Here is a 21,685-nt window from a genome sequence, read left to right as displayed (position 1 = left end):
CTGGTGGAATGCAATTTGAGCGCACTAATGAAAATTAAATAAACCCTAACAGTTCACTGACTGTTGGGCAAATGACTTCGAACAATTCAAAACAAATCAGACGTTCTGTTGCCAAGCATTACCTATCACCTAACATGAATGTTGCTATCCTTTTGGTTTCACCAAATCAACAGGTGTTATTGGAACATCACATTCAGTAGCGCCGCTGAGACAGAAATTGCCAGCAGGAACAAAAAAATTCACGCATACACATCGCGTCACTGTCCAGTGGAGGAAACGGTGTGCAGACGAACAGCATAGACTCCGCAGTACATGTAAATGTACTGTACATAGGGTTTTGAAAACCTTCGTTTACAAAGGTCTCTTTCTTTTGCCACATCAGATTTTTCTGTCCCAAAGAAATTTTTACTTGCTGAAACAAACCAACTTTGTTCCAAGACTTGCATTATACTACACACACTTTGCACTGAAGCCTGTTAACACAAGGACTGCTTCACAAACCTGATCTTTTTTTTTCACCGATCGCATTCTCTTACATGCAGTCCCAGAATGGGTGGTTCAGAAAAGACGAATTCTCATATTCTTTGACTGGGCCCTTTTGTCACATAGTGGTACTGATTCTGACAGCTGATGGACAACCAGCCTTCTTTACAATTACATGTACCAATGAACAGTCTGCTTTGCTTGAAGTGAGTTTTCCTTCTACTAAGAGAGACTTTTCAAAGCACTGTGCAGGGAAGAATAGATAGATGTCGTCATTATTATGCATACCAATCGGCTGTTTGAAATGCATCCCGGAAACAAATTAAGATTCATCACTTTACATAAATTACAAAAAGCAAAACAATGCTGTCTCTAAAGTCTACCACACCGATCCACATGACTATATCAAGTTCTAGTGCCAAATATGCAGCCTACCCAGAAGGCATGAAATTTATGATAAGTGAAGTCACACGTTAGGGAAGAGAAAAACAGGGTTCTTCGCAAATTTGATCACAGTAATCATATAGTAGCTGAATTCTTTGTTTACGAAGCAACTTTTCAGAAGATGTGTACATATTTAGACAAAACCATTTAACAAAAGGGAATCCAGCAGACACGGAACTAACACCAAATCTCAATCAGGAAAAAGGACTGTTGGTGAAATCAGGCCTGAGAATGATTTTAAACAAAGTCTTGGACAATGAGAAAATCTCATTATATTGTCAACGGAAGTCTTTACAGCTTAGAACTTTTGAGATCAAACACTTACGTGAGCTAAATCAGTCTACACTAGTCACTTCAAACAAGCAAGACTGGACAACTACAATGCAAGTTTGCACAAGATATTGCTAGCAACGACAAAAACATAAAAAAGTCCATTCAAGACTTTGGCCTACATGTAACCTACGAGACAGTTTTCTTTTGAAAAAGATTTTCTACAAAAGTTCAAAATGGACAAAATTTGAAGAGAAAATTTAACAAAGCAGCAGACAACCGAGTAAAACTTAATAAAGGGACAAAGTCATTCTCTTTTACCTTTTTTGAATAGCCACAAGGAGCTAGAAGTTCATACTGTGTGCCTTTGCTACGTCAATAATTGTATCCGTAAATTCTATGATCAGTAAAAACGACAAATTCTAAAACCCCACAAATTCTACTCACAGACTCCTTTGTGTGGGTGATTTACGAAAATTGAATGGTGGAGCCATGTCTGTATACTACATTTATGTAAGCTGTGTACAGTACGTGAACACATATTACAATGAAACATTTCCTGTGTCAGTTGTACAGTGTTGTTCGCACATGATGAACCATTCTGAGTTTGCGAACAATTTTGTATCTGAAGAGGGGTCTGCAGAGGAACGGCAGTGAAAACATTTCTGTCTTCACACCTGACTGTTATTATGGCAGAATAGCTTACAGAGAAGAGAGTGAACCCACCTTCCTCAATCCGATTTGACAAGTACGGACATGTGTCGAGCGATTTGGCTGGTTTTTACTGACTTGGCAATGGGGAAGTGACAGGATGGCAGGGTATGTTTTCAATATGTTGCCAGGGGTGAGTAACTGCACAAGAAGCACAGTGTTACAGAGCCAGGCTATCATTAAACAAGGTTAAACATTCTCATTCCATTCACTCCTTTGTTCTTTTTTGACAGGTATTTCAACCAAAGGCTACGGTTCATGATGTCAACGAGCCTAAGTATTTCCACGGCTGCAAGTCATGCGTACTTCATATCCATAACTAATGTCCCAACATGGGGAAATCAGCACGTAGCGCCACTTTTTAAGGCCAACAGTTCAATTTCAGCGAGTATAAGAGACTTGGCAAGCAATCAGCAATGTTAAGTACTGAGTGCTTTCTTTGTTCACTTGCATTTTCTTCAGTGTAGTGGCCAAAAAAAAGTAAGGTACAAGTACCAAAGTCAGTGAGTCTAGATTCGTTTAAATTTCAACCTGAGATTTTCTGAACAATATCTTGGCAGTGATTGAATGGACATCACGCGTTGCATTGTATGATGTAATAGAACAACCATGTCAAAAATGTGAAATAAGGTTTTACTGACACGACTTAAGAGAAAAATATTTTCCATCAAAAGGACTTGCACAGTGTTCTACGTACACTTCAAACAAGCCTTGATATTCAGACAGGTTTTTTCACGTAAAATTTCCTGAAAAACTCTCCAGCAAAGAATACCTTATTTCCCAAGCTTACATGACAATGATACGCAGTATTTGCCAGTCTTGCTCACACCATACCTGGAAGGCAGTACTTACCCTTACAGAAGAACACCAACAGGGCGTTTGGGGATTCTTTAAATAACTGAAAGGCTATCAGAGCTTTTCTTGTGGACACCTGCAAGGTGGTGATGCCAAGCCAGCTAAATTTTTTAAGGTCACATGTCACTAAACAAATCGCCCCAGTTATTCCGAGAAGAGCACATAAAAAAAACAGCGAAAACAAAGCGAAAGCGTTCAAAAAATCCACATCCAGTCAAAAGTCTCATGCACAGCAGTTATTTGGGATGAAAAGGAAAATACAGTGAACAAGTTCATGTATGTGATACATCAATGCAGTGATTGAATATTTGGACAAATGATTAAATTTTTGATGATGCTTTGCTCATCACAACTGGCTGACATGCTGGTTTTATACATTCAGGACCCTCGTCAACAAACTGTCAACCTTTGGTTGGCTTTGCATAACTCTAACAAATGCATGCATACCGTTAATACCCATGGAAACAATGGGGAATATTGCAATATCTGAAGACTAAAGCTTGAAAGGGTTAAATCCAGCATTATATAATCTCTTTTTTTTCCTTTGTGTCAGTGGCTAGGGCTTACTTCCAAAGCAAAGGGGAGCTACTGCAAGCTCTATAGCCGTAGGGCATCCTTCGCTGTCAATGCTTGCACTTGTTAAAACACACATGGAAAAGAACACAATCGCGAAATTTGACAAATCAGAGCTTTCCCATCCCCATGTTACATCATACGCTTAGGAAGTTGCAGGTAAAATAACACTGTTTCTGCTTTTGTTGTTGCTTCTCCTCTTTTGCATAATGGTCGTTAACCTTCACAGGTTTTGATTAAAATTATCAGAGTTCCACCTGCCACTGCATAAATTTTGGTTCCCAACTGCTGTTTTTCTATTTCCATGTTACACATGTATGCTTCACTTTTGGTATGACAAAGTTACTTTTCCAGAACCGGAGTTTTCATGTCAGTTAAGAATGACTCCTATTAATTTCTGGAAAACTACAGCTTTCTGACCGTAATCACCACTGATTACCAGTCAGTATGAACCTGTCCCCTGGACCTGTTCATCCCCCCTTCCCTGTAAACAGCTCTACAACAACCATGGATAGCAATTAATATACATACAGGTTCAGGTCAAACCATGGCGGTGGAACAGTTAAACATGAGGCCATGGGCAGCCTTCACAGCTATTCATTTTTTATCGTTTTCCCCCCTGGCTTTTCCATTCTCTATTTCTCTCTTTCTCCTTTATTTTGGGGAAGGCTTTTATCTGACCAGAAAAGCGACTACTTCCAAAACCAATTACATCTTTTAAACACAAAAGGTATGTTTTAGGAGGATTAAACGATACTGTTGAGGTGTTAGCAGTTATAATCTGAACTCAAGGACAGTTGAGGCACTGTGTTCCAGCAAAGTCGGCCATTTTTCATGAATTTTGTTTGATACGAGATACTACTTATATTGCTTGACATGTTGAAAGATAATGAATGGGTGACCATGCATATATTCGACCCTGGTTTTAGACAAATTAAATGAAACCATCCCGAAAATGAATAAATGGTCATGACCATTAATTCATTTTCGCGATGGTTTCATGTATCGTGTCTAAAACCGGGGTCGAATATACGCATGGTCACCCATTATTAGTAATTCAGTATCTTTCAACATGTCAAGCAATATAAGTAGTATCTCATATCACACAAAATTCATGAAAAATGGCCAACTTTGTCCCTCTATAGCAAGATTCTTATGCCAATAAAATTTTATCAGGGCTACAGTACTATACATCCCATAATTGATGCATTCACAATTTTGTTCGTTTTCATTTGGGACATCATTTTTGAACTCTTCAGTTCAGGTAAAATATTACACCCATGATGAGTTTCATCTCTGATAAAATACAAGGAAAGTGTTTACAATGATGGAACAAAGTGTTTTCCTTGCTGAAAAAAGAGTTGAAATGATTTGAAGAAAACCACATTAGCCTCAATCCCATTACAAATGTATGAGCTTAACGACTTGAACACAAGCCAGTAATGTAAACGATCGATTTTAGATGACCTGTGAGGTCAAGATTGAGACTTTAAGGAGGTGGGCATCACTTTGGAATCAGGCTGTGTTGAGACTACAGTTGTCACTTTCACTTCAATTCTTCTTACAAGACTGACCACAGTAATACAGATCGACATTACATCAACCAAACAACCCAACTCATGTGTGATAATTTTGCCATCTGCATTCTCTGTTAAGTCCATGTATCAAGCCCCTGGCATCTGTTCACTGGGACTCGAACAGGACAACCACAGATTTGAAAACATTAGCTGGTGTTTAAATCCAATTCAGTAACTATGAATGCTTTCTCAATTTAATTTCAACAGTTTGTACAATTTCTTTCAAAGAAATTTGTATCAGTGTGTAAGTGTGTATGTTCTTCACTGTATCTGTATCTGCATACCTCTGTATGATTTTAAACAGTTGTTGACAATTTTTGAAACCCCAGAAAACCATTCGCAAACCTCAGCCGTCCTAGTAATCTATGATATCTACAATTTACATTCCAATAGTTAAAGGTGCTTTGTTCGTAATTAATGAAATGGTGAATAGGGAACAGAGAGAACATGCTGACATGAATAGAACAGGCACGGTTTAATGAGTTAAACCTATTCAACTGTAATAAATGCCTTTGTTTTTTTTAACAGGAATCATGACTGCAGTTATTAAGAGAAAAACAGGTCTGCATCCAATTAACGGCGCAGCAACCATTGTCTTGTCTCCCAATTAAGATTCCTCCTTACATGGTTACATGCTTTTGACATGACTCCGGACCTGGGACCTGGATTATGCACAGTAAGGCACCTTTTCCCGATAAGTGCATAATGGGCTTTAATCCGGACCCCTCCAATGCTGGCGTTCTTGGCCTCCTATTGGTTGACTTGGTTTGGTCACCTGACCAGAAATGGGACATACTGACCAATATGTACAAAAATATTCACATATGGAAGGAAAGCGCTATAACACAACATGGAAGAGAAATATACATACATGTACCAAGTAATGCACAGAAAAAAACTTTAAAAAAATACGTATGTATGGCAAGTACTCGATAATAAAGACATGCCGCACTACTCCTACACATGAAAAATTCTATACATTAATCTAGGTGCATCCTACCAGGGTCCTGACCAATACAGCGTTCACTACATTACGATGGTTTTATAAAACTATTTTTCTATAAAATGTCCGTCTTATGCCTCTTCTCCTGTTTCCATTTACCACTACTTCTACCGTATTTCATCATTTCCACAACTTAAATGTTTGTGTGCAACAATCATTTGATGAAGAGATATCTCACAAGTGTTGAAAGATGTGGGTTGACAACACACATTCTTAGAAAGACTTCAAAAGGTTTCCATCAATAAAGTTTGGAACAGATCCTGGATACATAGAATATTTCCTGGAAAGTCATTCAATGCTAATTACAGGGATATGTTACATGAAATTTTTCATCATTGTTTGGCATGAAAAGGAGAGTTGGACACTGACATTTGACTCCTTACTGATGACTGGTTATCTTTAATGCCTTTTTTTGATAGATATAGAAGAATTTTGAGTTTGCATTTTTAGGTAAATTGTATTTGGATATGTCGCAATAGAATTGCGGTAACAAATTGTTTCAAAGAGTGAAGAGGGATGAACAGATGAACAACAGAATGTAAAGACAATCTTCACTAGGATAGTTTCAATTGGCCTGGTACAATTCCTGTGGCAGGGCATTGCATAATGGGTTTCTAAACAATTACCACCCACGTGATGATCACACAGAGCAGAGAACACAGATACAAAGAACAGGATGACTAGATTGGCTGCACTTGGCAGTTTACCCATAGCATTACCAACAACATGACAATTGGAACTTCAAGCTGGGAGAGGGTGTGACCTCAATTCCAAGGTCACTTCCTGGTACAGTTGAAGCATGCAAGCACTTCCTACACTCAAAACATGCAGACACAACACTGGCCACTCCTTTGCAACCCCTTTCACAATGGTTTGGTCCAAAATCCAATGTTTTCAATGATGAGTGTACATCTATATACAGGGCAATGGGCTAGACAGGTTTTGCAGTACACCAACTGTTGTTGCCATTTCCTAAATAAATTATTGACAAAGGGCAGAGGCATACAGTCTGCATGGTTGAGACACAACAATTTAAGTAAGCAACCAGACTGTCATAACATGATAGTGGCTAATAGAAAATTATTGATTTCTGAGACAAATTAACAAAGGCCGCTCACATTATTATCACCACAGTTCATTGATTTATCATTAGATTTTGTCTGTCTTGGGAACGGACTGAACCATAGTAAACCTTCAATAACAGCAAATCTGGGATATCGGATTGAGTGTGGCACAAGTTGTACTGGCAGAAGCAGACTTTTTCACGAATGATACCATACCTAAACAAGTAGTTATTACAACCATTGATGCCATGAGACACAGTACTTTGATGATGTACATGTACACTGTCAGTGACTAATAGACAATATTATTTGTCCAATTTCCAAAGAATGAAACAAAGAGCGCCGGTACCTCAGAGTAACATAGTACGGTAGCTGGAAACAGTCCTATTTGATGCTCTACATTATATTGCAGACAGTTTCAGATTCCTTGTTTTCAAGACAAACACATGCCTCCCTATTGTCACTGTGATCAAAAGAAAAATATTATCAAATAAATACACTCTGTACCCAGGACTGACAATAATGTCAAGGGATATGTATGCACTGGAAAAAACTTTAACTTCAAATCAAACTGGCATGACAGAAACAAATAAATTTGTACATAAATGAATTACATGATAATGTACAAAACAGTGCCGCCAATCTGAGATTTATATGTACACTCACACAAGCCTCATATCTTCATGAAACACAGGCAAAATAGTTCACAGATATACTTTGACTGATTCTGGCAAGCTACCGTATGTATGGGAATAAACAGGGATGGGGAGCCAAGAAACAAATAAGCTAAAGATGCTGTGTGAATGAATCATCTCTCACTGGGTGTAGCGAGACTAATCAACCACGCCCACCTACATCAATAACTTGTGTCTCTGGTCTCTGACGTTGCCTTGTCAAATTAAATGACCAGAAAATTTAATTATGGTTTCATGAAGACTATTTCTCCTTGAAATTCTCCATCCAGAACGATGACTCCATCTGTGTCCCTCCAATGAACTCAGTGGGGATCGGCTGCATCAGATGCAAAGCGGTAGTTACACCGTAACAGTGCTACTGAACATGTACACAACAAAGATCAATATTGATCACACATTAGTTCACAATACACATTCAAGGCTAACTGACCCTGTTGTTTCAAGCCAAGTCAAGCCAAACAAAAGCTTGTTTACTTGTTTACTGAACCATCTATTAGTACCATCATCATGTAGGTAAAACTGCCTTGGCAACCGTTTTATTCTTGACATGAATCACAAAAGACTGGTTTGACTTGGGTTGTGGATACAGAAAGTGTACAACACCACAGCAAGACATCAACTCTTACATTGAATAGGCTAATCGATTAAGTGTTATCTAGTCCACATACCTTTCAATTACGACTTCAATGTCAGCAATGATGACCCTGATATACAACACTGTCTACAAACGCTGTTTACGGTAAATTACAACTCACAAACACAGATCATGAGTACAAAATGAACACTTTATAGGATGCCAGCCTTTTATTTAATATTCAGTTTCTCTAGCTGAAAACGGAATTGAAAAATTTTCCCAATGCTAATACATTTTGGGATCGCAAAATCTGTAGAACCACTTTAGTAATTTATTATGATACAACCTACATTGCAGTTCAGTTCAATCCAGTTTGAAAGTGTAATTCAATCCTTTCACTGAGTCAAAAAATACTTTCAATTTCTCTGTCATCTGAATAACTCATGTACTTCACATTTGCATTTTGATACGATCAGACACAATTCTGAAAAGACAACAGAGAAACCATCATTATTTTTCACTGACATGCAAGCATGCCCATGGCACAAGTTTAAAACTTTCAAAGTAATCAGTGCTATATCCACATAAATATGCTGAACTTTAAACTTTCAACACACTTCGACCTTTACAAACAGATACATATAATATTCTAGGTACCGAATTTTATATCCTTCCATCAGACGAAGGGATTGAAGTACATTTGCCGTATAGACATCATCAACGGGTAGTTTACGAGATCACATTAGTCTTGATCTAACTTGATTACCACTGGCAAGAAGTTTTGTCTCCGAAAGAAATTACTTGTGACCTACTGGCTTTACAGGCTTTTTGTCATGGCTTTTACTCATTTCATTAAAATGGTCACATAAATCTGTCAGCTCTAAATGCAGATGGATCGATACACAGAGGAAACACGTACATCCTAAATCTCAAAACTCTACTTCAATGTTGAATGACAGTTCATCCTTTATACACACAACAAACTCACCAGGTATAGGCTGCATGTTAAAATGGAAAGTTTACAAGTGCAATTTCACAAGAAACGATACACAGTTATCTATTTATGTGTAAAATAAATCTTGTGGCTCTGAGCCATTTTTGGTAGTTTTGTAATCCATTTTTATGATACAACTGATTTGTGTTCATCCATCAGTCTTTCAAGATCAGCTGATTTGGATAACAATTGCAGGATTGAGACTTCAGAAATATTGTGAAACACTGATGTCATCATAATGTCTGCTTGATAAATAACATTGATATTGGAGCACATGGTGTTAGTAAAATGTACACTCCAATGAAACAAACACTGTATGTTACAGCTGTAGACCATATGTCACAACACGATCTAAGAAATTTGTCTCAGTGTTTTTCTCACTTAACCCCAATACTCCAGCTTTCTTAACTTTTGTTTAGCCTGGTTCTCTCCCGACATTTCATCCAGGTTAACACTTCAGGTAAATTGTGACACGAAGCATCAGTCATGACCCACATTAGATTAACCATTTATATGGACATCCTTATACTTGTCCATGGTAGTGTTTACAGTAAGAAAGGCAGATGCAACTGGGGGAAAAGAAGTATAAAATGCTGAAAAATTGTAAATTTGATAATTGATCCATACCATTCAACACTACCTGTGGAAAGCTTGTGATTCAACACTAGATGCTGCCACCAATTACTGGAGCCGGTTCACTGCCATGTTATTTACATGTGTATCACCCAGATAACGGCACTGATTTGTATTGTAATTTCATAGTGTATACCTCTTTGTAGATAATGTATGTCTGTGTGTATACACTACTAAACAGCCAAGTTGTACATTAATTGGTTGTGGACGATGCAACAAAAAAAGCAGCAAAACCTGAATAGCTAAGGGTTAGCATTCTGGTAAATGTCCGTGTAATCGGGGCAGCGAGGAGGAAAACCTAACAACATCCCAAAGAGTCGTATGAACTTCATACAAATACAACTGCTGCATAATAATAGGTGAAGTCTCTTTTCTACTTCCTTCTATACAGAGGCATGCACTTGTCACATGATGGTGAGAATAACATTAACAGGCCTTGGATTGACAAACAAAGGAAGAATTCCGACAGGTTGGGGATGGTTGCAGAAAGGCAATACATGTCCATTACAATTGCCATCTGATGACTATGTTGTATAACACAATACATCACAAAGCTGAACTAAAGTTACACTGCAGTTGGCAGTGAACAACCTTGACACCTTCCAGGTTGACATGGAGCTGTGTTCTTTTACAATAGTAAAGTTGACAGAACCCTGCAATGTGCATGCAGCTGTGTCTAGATCCTGAACTTGCATGCTGGACAAGAGATTACACTTAGGGAATGCATCTGTAGGCTAGGCCCCGGGACTGGACTCTTGTACCGAGCTGGGAGAATTATTTTGAACATTAACAATGAGATATTCAAAGTTTTATAACCGGCATATAAAAAGCACTGAAACAGGTTTAAAAATCCTCGAGTCTTATCATGTTTTGGAGAGTTCTCATAATCTACAGTGCTTGAATAAAACCACCATCATAAAAAATTTAACATAGCATGCTTCAGCACAAAACGCTGATATTGTTTACTTTCTCACAGGGAGAATTCTAAAATCCAATAGGTTTCAGATATCTACATTTAAACTGTTCTACAATATCACATTTACAAGCATTGTTACATCAATGAACTGCAATTACGATTCAAACTGAGAGGTACACGTACACTTGTACGTGAACAGTGTACCACAGAAACTGCTCCAAATGAACTGAAAGGCTTCACATACTGTATTCCAACAATTAACTCACTGTCCATCGATTCTAAACACACTAAGCACAACTCAAGTACTAAATCAAGAGTGCGATAACCAGTGATGCTTCTTTCCACTTTGAGTACGTAACTACGAATAAAAGAAATTCCTACTTGTGATGAGCGATATTATATCTTTGAACTTCTGAACCATGGTACCTCTGTCCATGTAACTTACTGAAAGACTGGGAAGGATTTGAGTTTGAGCACTCACACACACAAACACACAGACTGTTCTTTATTTAAATTTATACAGAAATTTGGGATTACCTTGTCAAGTGGCTGAAAACCTCATTCCAACAGAAGAGCTAAAATGAGATTTTGTAGACCACAGTGATAAACTTTTCAAAAGAGATAAACTTTATTTGCATTATGGATTTGCTGATGTTGGACTTAAACAACAAAAATATGCCAAAACAAATAACTTTAACCTTGGATGACTCAAAACTGTCTGAGACCTCACTTCAGGTTTTCTTACCGACACTCTAAAACTTTAAGAAGTCCTAGTGGTTGCTCATGGTGCATGAGAGTACACATTTGGAATGTGGGCAGGGAGTCTGTACCAGGACATTTGACAACTCTGTCAAATGCCTATGTAAATTTACACTGTGGGCTGAAAGATGGGAAAGAATGCGACACCAACAAAAGGTGTTCACCTTTTCCCTTTTCACACTGTTACTGTTACTGAATGTATCCTGTCATTTTCAGTACATCATTTCGCCCTCTGTATGCTATTGTTCAAGTTCAATTTATTAAATTTTTTTTTCGATCACTCACTTGTTAACTTTGAAACATTGCTGACCAAAGTTTCAGCCTCAATTGACTGGTATGCCTCCTTCCTGTCCTTTATTTTCACACTCAGTGTAGTCAACCCTGAAACTGACTCTTTTGAGAACAGGATAAAATTATAAGTATTCACGTAAGGAGACAGGTTTCAAACAGATCAAAAGATGCACTCAAATGGAACACTGCCCCCAGTTGAAACAGATGTGATATTGATGACCTCGTATATATACACCTGGCATGCATCTGGTCTGTTCATGTACATAGGACCAATCGATATTGATCTTACACCAGGTGGTAGGTCTATCTGTCAAACTAACAAACATGCAACAATCCCTCACAGGTTTGGCAATCACCTGCTGAACAGTTGTCAGCAGGTGGACCCTATTGCATACTTACATAAGGCCCCCGGCCAGTCCTTACTGAAGTTCTGTGATATGGCTACACACTTTATATGTATCTACAGAAAATCAGAGACCCCTTCCATCGGGTGTCTTTAATTATAGGGGATAATCTGAACTGTGATTGGTCAGCAAGCTGGTCTTGTCACACAGAAGAAAGTTATCAAAAAATCTGCATATTATACTTCTTTTGGCCAGGGTCAAATAAAACATTCTTGAACAGACGACTTGAAAGTAGCAAGTTGTGTGAATGAAATGCGGAAGATCCAACCCATCTGAATATTAAAAGGAGTTACGCTGATTTATGCCGTGGTCAGCAGATTGTGAAAGTTGTATTGGATTTGCCATGTCACCTGGATGAGGGAGGGGTAACACTCAGGAAATCCTGTCTACCCCTGCGTCCATTCCTTTCTCATCCTGACCTGGGTTTGGTACTAGATGATTAAAAATAAGTAGTTTCTTGAATTCCTGTGCTACCCCAACCCCAGTGTTAGAACCATTTTAGACAAGGGCTAGTTTTAAAATACCACAAAGAATTGGAAATGACAGTATGAGTTTACCAGGTTTGGCAATCGGCCAGAGCTGTGTCACTTATCTACTGGGAGCAAAATTCCGAGCCATAAATTATGCAGGTTGGGTTCTCACCTGCCGTGTGTATTGAGTTACAGGCCGATCAACCTGTCATCAATATTATACCTGTTCATCAACAAATGCTACTTAGCAGTTATTACTTCACCAAGCTTCAAGATGTTATGCAAGTTTTAAAAACATTGATTTGCACATGGCCTTTGGCTGGGGGAATGGGTTATCACGTCAGGCCTCTGAACATGCTGAACATATCATGGCAACAAATTGTTATATCACAGTAATGGGTTACTTAGTAAGAATTTAACTAGATTTTCGACACTGATATAATCCAACATTTACATTGTACATGGCTGTACAAATCACAAGAGATAGGAGTGGCAAAAATAATTCTTATACCCTCTAATTAATTTTCTGACAAAATAACTATACTGATATCAGTTTTATTTTCTTCATACTATAGGCACATGATTTCTTCATATATTCATGATTGTGATGCACGATTCACACATGCACCTTCTCAAACAATGGACAACTTATTAATTTCATAAAATGATGACCTATGTGTATGACATTTGACAGAAAGATATCATCGGAGTGAAATCATATCAATAATATTTTGTTAATACAGCTAACCAGTGGTGGGGCATTATTGCCACTACTTTTCCGAAAAAAACTCTGCGTGCATGATGTCACTTTTGCTACTAACGTTGTACTGGTCAGTATTGTGATCTCCTGAATTCAAATACAGGTTTTTAATCTTAATAAGTCATCCAATGTCATTTTTCTACATAACAACCAGCACAATTGTCACACTTAAGCTTCCATCAGAGCAAGCAATCAAATTAATGAAGCAACATTTTAATATTCGTAATGCTTCATAAGAGAGGATAAAAATAGTCCATTAGGAAGGACACTATTACATTACACAGTCTCGGTGAAAGACTGCTCACTTGAGCCTCTACACCGTCACCAAGCTATTAAAACACACATCTTCCTTCATTTTAGTTGTCAATCTGCCAAGAAACCTTATGACAACGGATGTACTGGAATTTGTCAGGATATGATTGGATCAGCTAAGACCAGTCTATCTAAAATCAATATTGAAATCCATTTTGTGGGGAAGAACTTCAAGAAGGCACTTTTATTGAGTGACAGACTCAATGTCCACATGCACAGTTAAGCATACTGTATGCAGAGGAGAGACTGACAGCCATTGCCATTTTTTTACAAATCAGTTATGGAATGTGAATAATTAAAATGCGCACAAAAAATGCAACCCATCTCGTTAAACCTAAAGTAACCTCCTAACCAACATGAATGTTTGATGGTGCAAAAATTAGACATCAAAGCTATGATTTTATCTTCCTTGCTGGAACTTGCTACGATGGGTTGTTGAAAATTAAAATTGTTCACAGAATTTTGACTGTAACACATTTCAAAAGAAAATCAGACGAGTCACAAGTACACTCGGTTTCCATGGTGAAACAGTTGCATTTGGTTAGTGACAATTTGCAAATGATATTCAAAATACAGCTAAATTCCCCAATGCCTGAATAACGTGCGCTTCACTTGTCATGGGTTTCATTAGTCATGTGTTTGTTAATTATCCACTGCCCTTTAAAGAGTTCACTAAAACACAAAACACTTATGAAGCTTTTCTTGCAAGACAAGAACATAAAATGATGGTCTTATGACAGGGGTATTTACTATAAAAGGCTGTTCAAGTGGCGTCCACTTTACTTTTGTAAAATTTACATACGTATATTTCATACAAAGAGAAAGGCATGGAATTAGAAGAGGCCTAATCTTAAGACAAGCAACACAAATGCTGTATTTATCATTGCCTGAAAGGTGTGCTGGAAAATTAATGACCTTTAACCTCCAATTTTACCTGGCAACTGATCTCCCAGATGAGATTATGTAACCAACAAGGAGGCCGACAATATGCCCAGCAAAACCTTGTTGCTGAAGTGCACAGAAAACCAATAATTCCTGGAAAAACCATGTAACTATCAAAGCAATACATCCCTATTGAAGCAAATCAATGAATGGTTACTTAAAATTTGACTGTAGCAAGTGATGTACCTTTTGTACCATGCCTGTTTAACAACCCTCAAAGGTAAATTTACGTACAGAAACTGTTCATTCATTTATGAATTTTAATACAAGAAAGGATAGAAAACCCAGAGTCTAAAAGCAAGGGTTCTCCTGTCTGCAAGTTGCAATTTTTCCCTTTTTATTATATCCACTCTTGTATGATAATGTTGGCAGACAAATGATTTAATAACTCCAATAACACAAAAAGAATACGTCCGCTCCACTCTGAATTCCAATCTCTTGCAATGCAATAGCCTGTCAAATCACATCAGACAAACTGACGGACACACTTGACATGTCTTTAATTAGAATCAAAGCATCTTCTGTTGACAAATAGGGACAGTAGCTAATGCTAGCTACACTTGAAAGAAACAGCACACTATCATGCAACTATTCAAATATTCATAGATTTTGGACTTCACAATTGGCCACAGCTACTATGAATAGCAACAGCATATAAAAGTTTTGAATACAATGAAAACTATGAAAATAAAGTACTGTTGATGTCCTACAAAATGGCCTTCTGATCTTTGTGGAGAACAGCTTTGCTGTTAGATAAGCCAGCGAATAAAATGTCTCATTTTTGCTATGTGACAATTTCAAGGACAATTTATTTTAAAAGTTGACATCCCAACTTTATTGATCTACCTTTTATGAACTTCGATCAGTGTGATAAGAACTTTGATCAACAGTATGAAAAGAAGGGATAATTATTTCAAATGCCATAAAATCTTTCACTATGGTAATAGTGGCATATTCCTAGAGTATGGCCCATATACATAGTGGTGAGAAGCAACACATACGTTGCATGTATATATTTCAATAGGAATTTTCCAGCACACACCTTGCTGTATTGTTGGCTCTGAGAAAAAAAAGGCCAATATTTTTCAGTTCGCACCCAATTCAATTGTTTGCAACCACACAGGCCTAGGTGCCCAACCCAAGACTGCTGTATAGCAAACTAAAGAAGGGCCACTAATACTATAGGATGACAATTTGACATATGAAAAGGAAGAACATGTTGTAAGCATAACACATGTGAGTCTGAGCGAATGCACTTTCACAACAGATCGGGGTTCTGGTGGCTATCTTTGCTCCCATCACAGGTATGTATACCACACCCTCACAATCTCTCTTCTTTATCGTTGATGAGTGATTGTGATCGCAATCTTGAAAAGTCAACTCCAAAAGTCCAAAGTTCAAAAGTTTGGTGATGGCAGGAACAGATTAAATATGATGGCCTGACATCATAAAATTATTGTGCATGCCAATGCCAGCAATTTTTTAATACCTTGTCCTCAGTTTGTTGTGAATAAAGGCTGTGTTTCGATGTGGTTGATCTTGTACAGGTACATTTGTAAGATGCCTAAGGAAATAACACGTTATTCAAATAATAATGCTTGCCATAACACTGCTGCCATACACGGACTTACCGTCCAGTAAATCATAAACTGCCTTGTAAGTTGTTGTCTGGACCAGTCGTCCCACTACTGTCAACGACCCATACATAAATAACACCTGTATTACGATGTTAATTTGAAAGTTTTCTGTGTTTTTGAGATTTTTTTGCCTGTTCCTGTTTACACCGAAAATATTCCCATTGACAGAAACCCAGATTAACAGATTATGTATATGTATTATAATATAACAGTCGTACCCACAGTATTGTGGAGGGATTATTTCCCTATATCAGGACTAACTGGCTGGATAAACCGATTTTGTTGTTGTTCTATAGATGCAAAAACAATAGCAGTAGCTGAGGCATACCGTAATATCAGCTTAGGCAATGAATTAACTACCAGTTTTACGCTGACATAAGTTTAACAGTTCTGGGCGGACATTGGATTCCCCAACAGCTGATGACGACGACGTGTTTGCCAATGTTGTTTCGAGAATAGAACAACTCCACCCACCTGGAGGCAAGCAAAGAAATCCCGCACGACTGGTTTCAAGATGACGGAACTCTTGTCCCTCTATCAAATCCAGAGTCTGGGCGGAAAACAGATGGAAGGAAATACAACTTGTTTAGATACGTGAACCGTTGGGATATGAGAAGTGGCCGGCAAGTTAACTAGCTACTGCGCGGTTGAAAAATGTTGACACCCATCTCTGATGACGTCTATGTGTACACGGTCAGGTGAGTAAGACGGGTACGGCTTTCGGGGGACAACAAACTGGCGGAGTCTGATTTTTTCCGTGTACACGTCCTGAACAGTCAACAGAAAGACTTAATTATATCCGTAAGAGCTCTATGAATACTCATCCTTTACATGTAATGGAGGACTGAAACTGTTCACTTGTGCAAAGGCAATTACGGAAACGATAGACCCGCACCCGATGATATCTGCTATCACATATCCGTGGTTTCCATGCGTGTCTACACGTACATTGCCTTGCCCGTCCGTCGAAGAAAATTCTCCGATAATTCGAATAATTTGAAAAAAGACTATACCTTGTGAACACAGCTGGATACAAAAATAGCCAGTGACTCTCTAAAACGCTCCAGTGACGGTTGTTGATGACAAAATCCTACTAAAAGCAGCAGTTTTCCACAGTCATACACGTTCACGCTCAGTACAACTCGTAATATGTATTTAGAAATAGGGCGTGTTGATGATTAGGGCTGTTCCACACTCACCCACCCTCCGGTAGATATCGCTACAGATAATTACCGCATTTGCCGGAAAATGCTTGTGAGTAGACGGGGATCTTGAATACTTCATATAGAAACATTTTACTAGAATAACACCAGATCACTGGAAATATCTTTAAAAAAGGCAAAGGCAAGATAAGAAGCAACAACCGTTCGAACCGTTCCACAAGGGGGGCACATTAGTTATTCCAATAAATGGTCACGTGAGCATGCTAATTTACTAGCCAGTTGATGCAAAATGGGGAAAGCAGAGCGCGGAGAACAAGCACATACCGCGCACAAAGGCTTCCCATTATGCATGAATGGATTCCTATGGATCGTGGACTACAAAGCTCCACGAGTACGCCTCAAAAGATCGAAGTTTTATTGTGTGGCGATGCCAACCTACAGTTTATATCTATTCATTTTTCAGTGGTTGGAGACGGTAGCCAGTGAAACTGCAACAAATTTGAAGTGTTAGGTTTTCAAATGGCAAGGCCCAAAATCTTCAGAAGACGATCTTTCGCATTTGAGCCGAAATGAAAGCCACCACATGGCCACACTGCGTCGTATTGCTAGAACATATATACATGACAATAGTTGGAAGGAAAGATTTACAGTAAAGTCCGACTCGAGAACGTTTCGGTAGTTAGACTTTTATCTTTCTCAACATTTACTGTTTACGATTTCCACTGATATGTGATGTGCAATTGTTTTTTTGTTTGCTTTTTTGTTTTGTTTTGTTTTAATAAAGACGAATAGGAGAATGGGAAGGAATGTCTTGATACGGTCAAGGAGAAACAAATTTCTAAAGAGGTTTGCCTTGACATTTGTTGCGTGCCATGCATAGTTTCTGCAAGAGGGCGCTGTGAACATTCATAGACGGATGAAAGTGATGTGCGTTGGCCTTGTTCGATATTTAGTCCAATTAAAGTCATGGATTTATTTGCATTGTCGTTGTCGTTGTTGTTGTTTTGTTGTTGTTGTTGTTGTTGTTGTTGTTGTTGTTGTGACGATAAATTCGAATATCCCGCTTATAATGACCCTCTATGTGACGGTTGTATTGATGCACACTGTACTGCTATAAATCGATTTGCCACTTCAATCACAGTCTTCTTACCCTCCTACCTATAATCTGTGGCGCAATCGGACATTATCCCACGTTCTCGCGCTGGGATATATTTTTTTGCACGTGAAAGATAAACTACCAAGAAAACAGGGAGAAAGGGAGTCTTAAATTGAATTTCACAAAATCTTGAATCAAGATATAAAGGCGATTCAGAAGGCCTACCGTAAAACATGCATATCACATTCATTATTAATTATGACAATATGAAAATTATGAATAAAATATACAACAAGAATATTATATATGTTAATAAGAGCATTTTGGTATTTCTGGGAGTCGATCTTTCTTCCGCTCTGCAATACCTGCTGAACAAGTACGGATACACAGGACATCGACAGGTGTCTAGGTTGTACCCAATACAGTATACTGGTTTATATATACTACATATCAAATTATAGTTAAATTAAAGCAAAAAAAAAAAAACCACATTTGCTCAACTCAAATATAAAAATTGCTGAATTGTGGACAAACTGTACGTACGTGGTAATAACGATGCAAATGAATTTCAATTTTCATTTAGCCTTTCCCCGAGTCTGTGGGCTCATCAATGTCATAACAGAGTAACCGGAGGAAGACTTTCGAGTATATGGTGGGATGAACGCTAAACCCATGTCGCGAATACGTTGAGCTGTGAATTCGTTGTTTGCCTTCGGTTCTCTTTTTGTTCGTTATTTTTCTTGTACATGTCAAAGACCTGACATGTCAATAGATCGAATCTCCATCGACAGAGCTGGCGAAGTTTAGTTTTCGTTTGTTGTAGTTTTCCGTTCTCAATTTACAAGTTCTTGACCTCAGCAATGATTTGGGTAATTTTTCTACCAATTTCGGCCACCTGTTACATGTTTTACGTCAAATTTACCAGTGAAATACAAATCTGCTTCCAAGCACAGTTCATGCCGCTACAGACAATATATAGTGAACAGGTTCGGCTGGCGGAAATGGGTCGCCAAAATTGCATCATATTTTCCCTTGTCATTTTCCTCGTCTAGTGTTTTTTCAGTAATGTAGATTTGAGAATATAAATGAATTTTTCATAGATAGATTACGTGTATATTCGACAACTTGCCTGCAACATTTCATTGACTTCTTTTTTTTCTAATAATTCTTTAAAGTTGATCTAAACATGGACGAGTGTGGAATTCTAGCCTGTAAGGCCGAAAAAAAATTGTGCTCTTCCGACAACCCGTCCTACCCTATTTTTTAGCTGCCGACCCTAAACTTTTTAAAGTTACATAAACATAGAAGTAAAAAAATAAGAAAGAAAAAACCATAAAATCACGCATTCATAACCTGGCATTTGATTTTTGCTTGAACGAGGATGTCTTTTATGGTTTTATTTCTATTATATGTATGATACGTTTTTCTGGAAATGTTGTGACCAGTGTTTGATGGCCCTGAACCCCTGGAAAATGCATTACTTAAAAATAAAAATATTTAGAAAAAAAAATCCCTGCCGACCTACATGCCCTATTTTTGAAAACCATGTTGTCGGAACAGCACAATTTATTTATTAGTTTTTGGCCTAATCGGCAGAAAAATAACCATATTAAATTACCTTGTACGCCAGAGAAATAATAAGCGATATTTAATTCAAAATCCAAATATTTTTTTCCAATGAAAAATAGATAAATCTGTGTATTTATGTATGCTTGATTATTCATAGTAATGTACTTAATTAGACTAGGATGGTTACAAATGGATATGTGTTCAAGAAATTGGATTTTGGAATTTCATCGAAATTTTGATTCACATGGTAGTCGAATGAACAATTTTTTCCCAATAAAAATATAGTTAAATCTGTGTATTTATGTACCCTTGATTAGTCTTATTAATGTACTTTGATAATTAGACTAGGGTGGTTACAAATGGAATTTTGTAAGAAATTGGATTTTGGAATTTCACCAAAATAATATTGATGTGACCTCGTCTTGGCCTGCTTTTAATCATAGGTTCGCCATAGCTTGCTGAGAGGGTACTAGTAATCTTCAATTGACTACACGAGATGTTCAGAATTCGTTGGTACTATAAATACTTTCTTCCTTGGCAGACAAGCTTTGGTTATTCTGTCCTCCTGCCCTACCTATTGTATTTTTCTCTTGTCCTTTGAAGCCCCTTTCCCGTGTAATTTTAGAATTGGATTCTAAACGTTATCTTTAAGGCTTGGCTGTGATCATACAATAGATATGAATTTTTTTAAAAATCATACGTCCAATTGTTCACATAAATACAGGTCTCGATCTTAAATTTACATGTCACAATTGGGCCAAAGTAATTACATTCTTTGTTTTGCGTCCACTCAAAATGGGAAAAGGTACGCGTCTAAGCAGGCTGAATACCACACACAAGAAAATTAACACAATGTAATTTGATTGCAGCAAATAAAAAATTGTAACAAAATTTTTAGTTCAGAAAAGCTTAGTGGGTATGTTATGTCCTAAAATTTCCTACTCAAATAAATACACTGTGTGTTTTTCATGAAAACCTTAAAAACCTAAGCAGGACGGGACGCAAAACAAAGACTTTCATTACTTTGGCCTTAATATACAAATGTCACTGAGCGAAGCTGCAAAATTGAACCCATTACGTAAATTCTCACGTTCCTTCAATAAGTGTTGACTACCTTCATCATTCATAATATATTTCAAATATATTCTTGTTTTCTTTAAAACTTCGTATTTGTCTTCGTAATATGTAATTTGCATCTTTTTGCATTTGTTGCAAATATGCTTTGTATTCATAATTGAGATCTTGTTACAGTCACCTAACTATAAGTATGCTTGTTGTACTTACACTAGCACCAGAAACGCTGCATTGTAAATGTAACAGATGATTTATCATACTTATGGCCTATAACGCGATGGGAAAGTTAAAGTTTATGCAATTGATCTATGTTAAATTTTTTAAATGTTTGTTTGGTTTTTTTTTTGGTTTTTTTGCTGGCTGGCTGGTATAGGTTTTTCAAAAATCCAAGTATGGCAAACACACAATTTTCTTTA

The 21,685-nt window shown here is 37.6% G+C and overlaps 1 long non-coding RNA gene across 1 annotated transcript in view; it reads right to left on the bottom strand.

Annotated features, from left to right (window-relative positions):
• The window catches only part of LOC139140940 (uncharacterized), a 34,994-nt gene extending 17,331 nt beyond the window's left edge, over window positions 1-17,663 (bottom strand). Inside the window, exons 1-2 of the long non-coding RNA XR_011554105.1 lie at window positions 17,381-17,663; window positions 16,842-16,917 (exon numbers count right to left, since the gene is read on the bottom strand). This is a non-coding gene — a long non-coding RNA (uncharacterized lncRNA). The remainder of the gene's footprint in view (window positions 1-16,841; window positions 16,918-17,380) is intronic.
• Window positions 17,664-21,685: the final 4,022 nt, after the last annotated feature.

The sequence above is a fragment of the Ptychodera flava genome, chromosome 9 (assembly GCF_041260155.1).
Source record: "Ptychodera flava strain L36383 chromosome 9, AS_Pfla_20210202, whole genome shotgun sequence".
Taxonomy (NCBI): domain Eukaryota; kingdom Metazoa; phylum Hemichordata; class Enteropneusta; family Ptychoderidae; genus Ptychodera; species Ptychodera flava.
The sequence above is the reverse complement of the archived record's forward strand: the minus strand, read 5'-3'. Positions and strand labels throughout refer to the sequence as shown.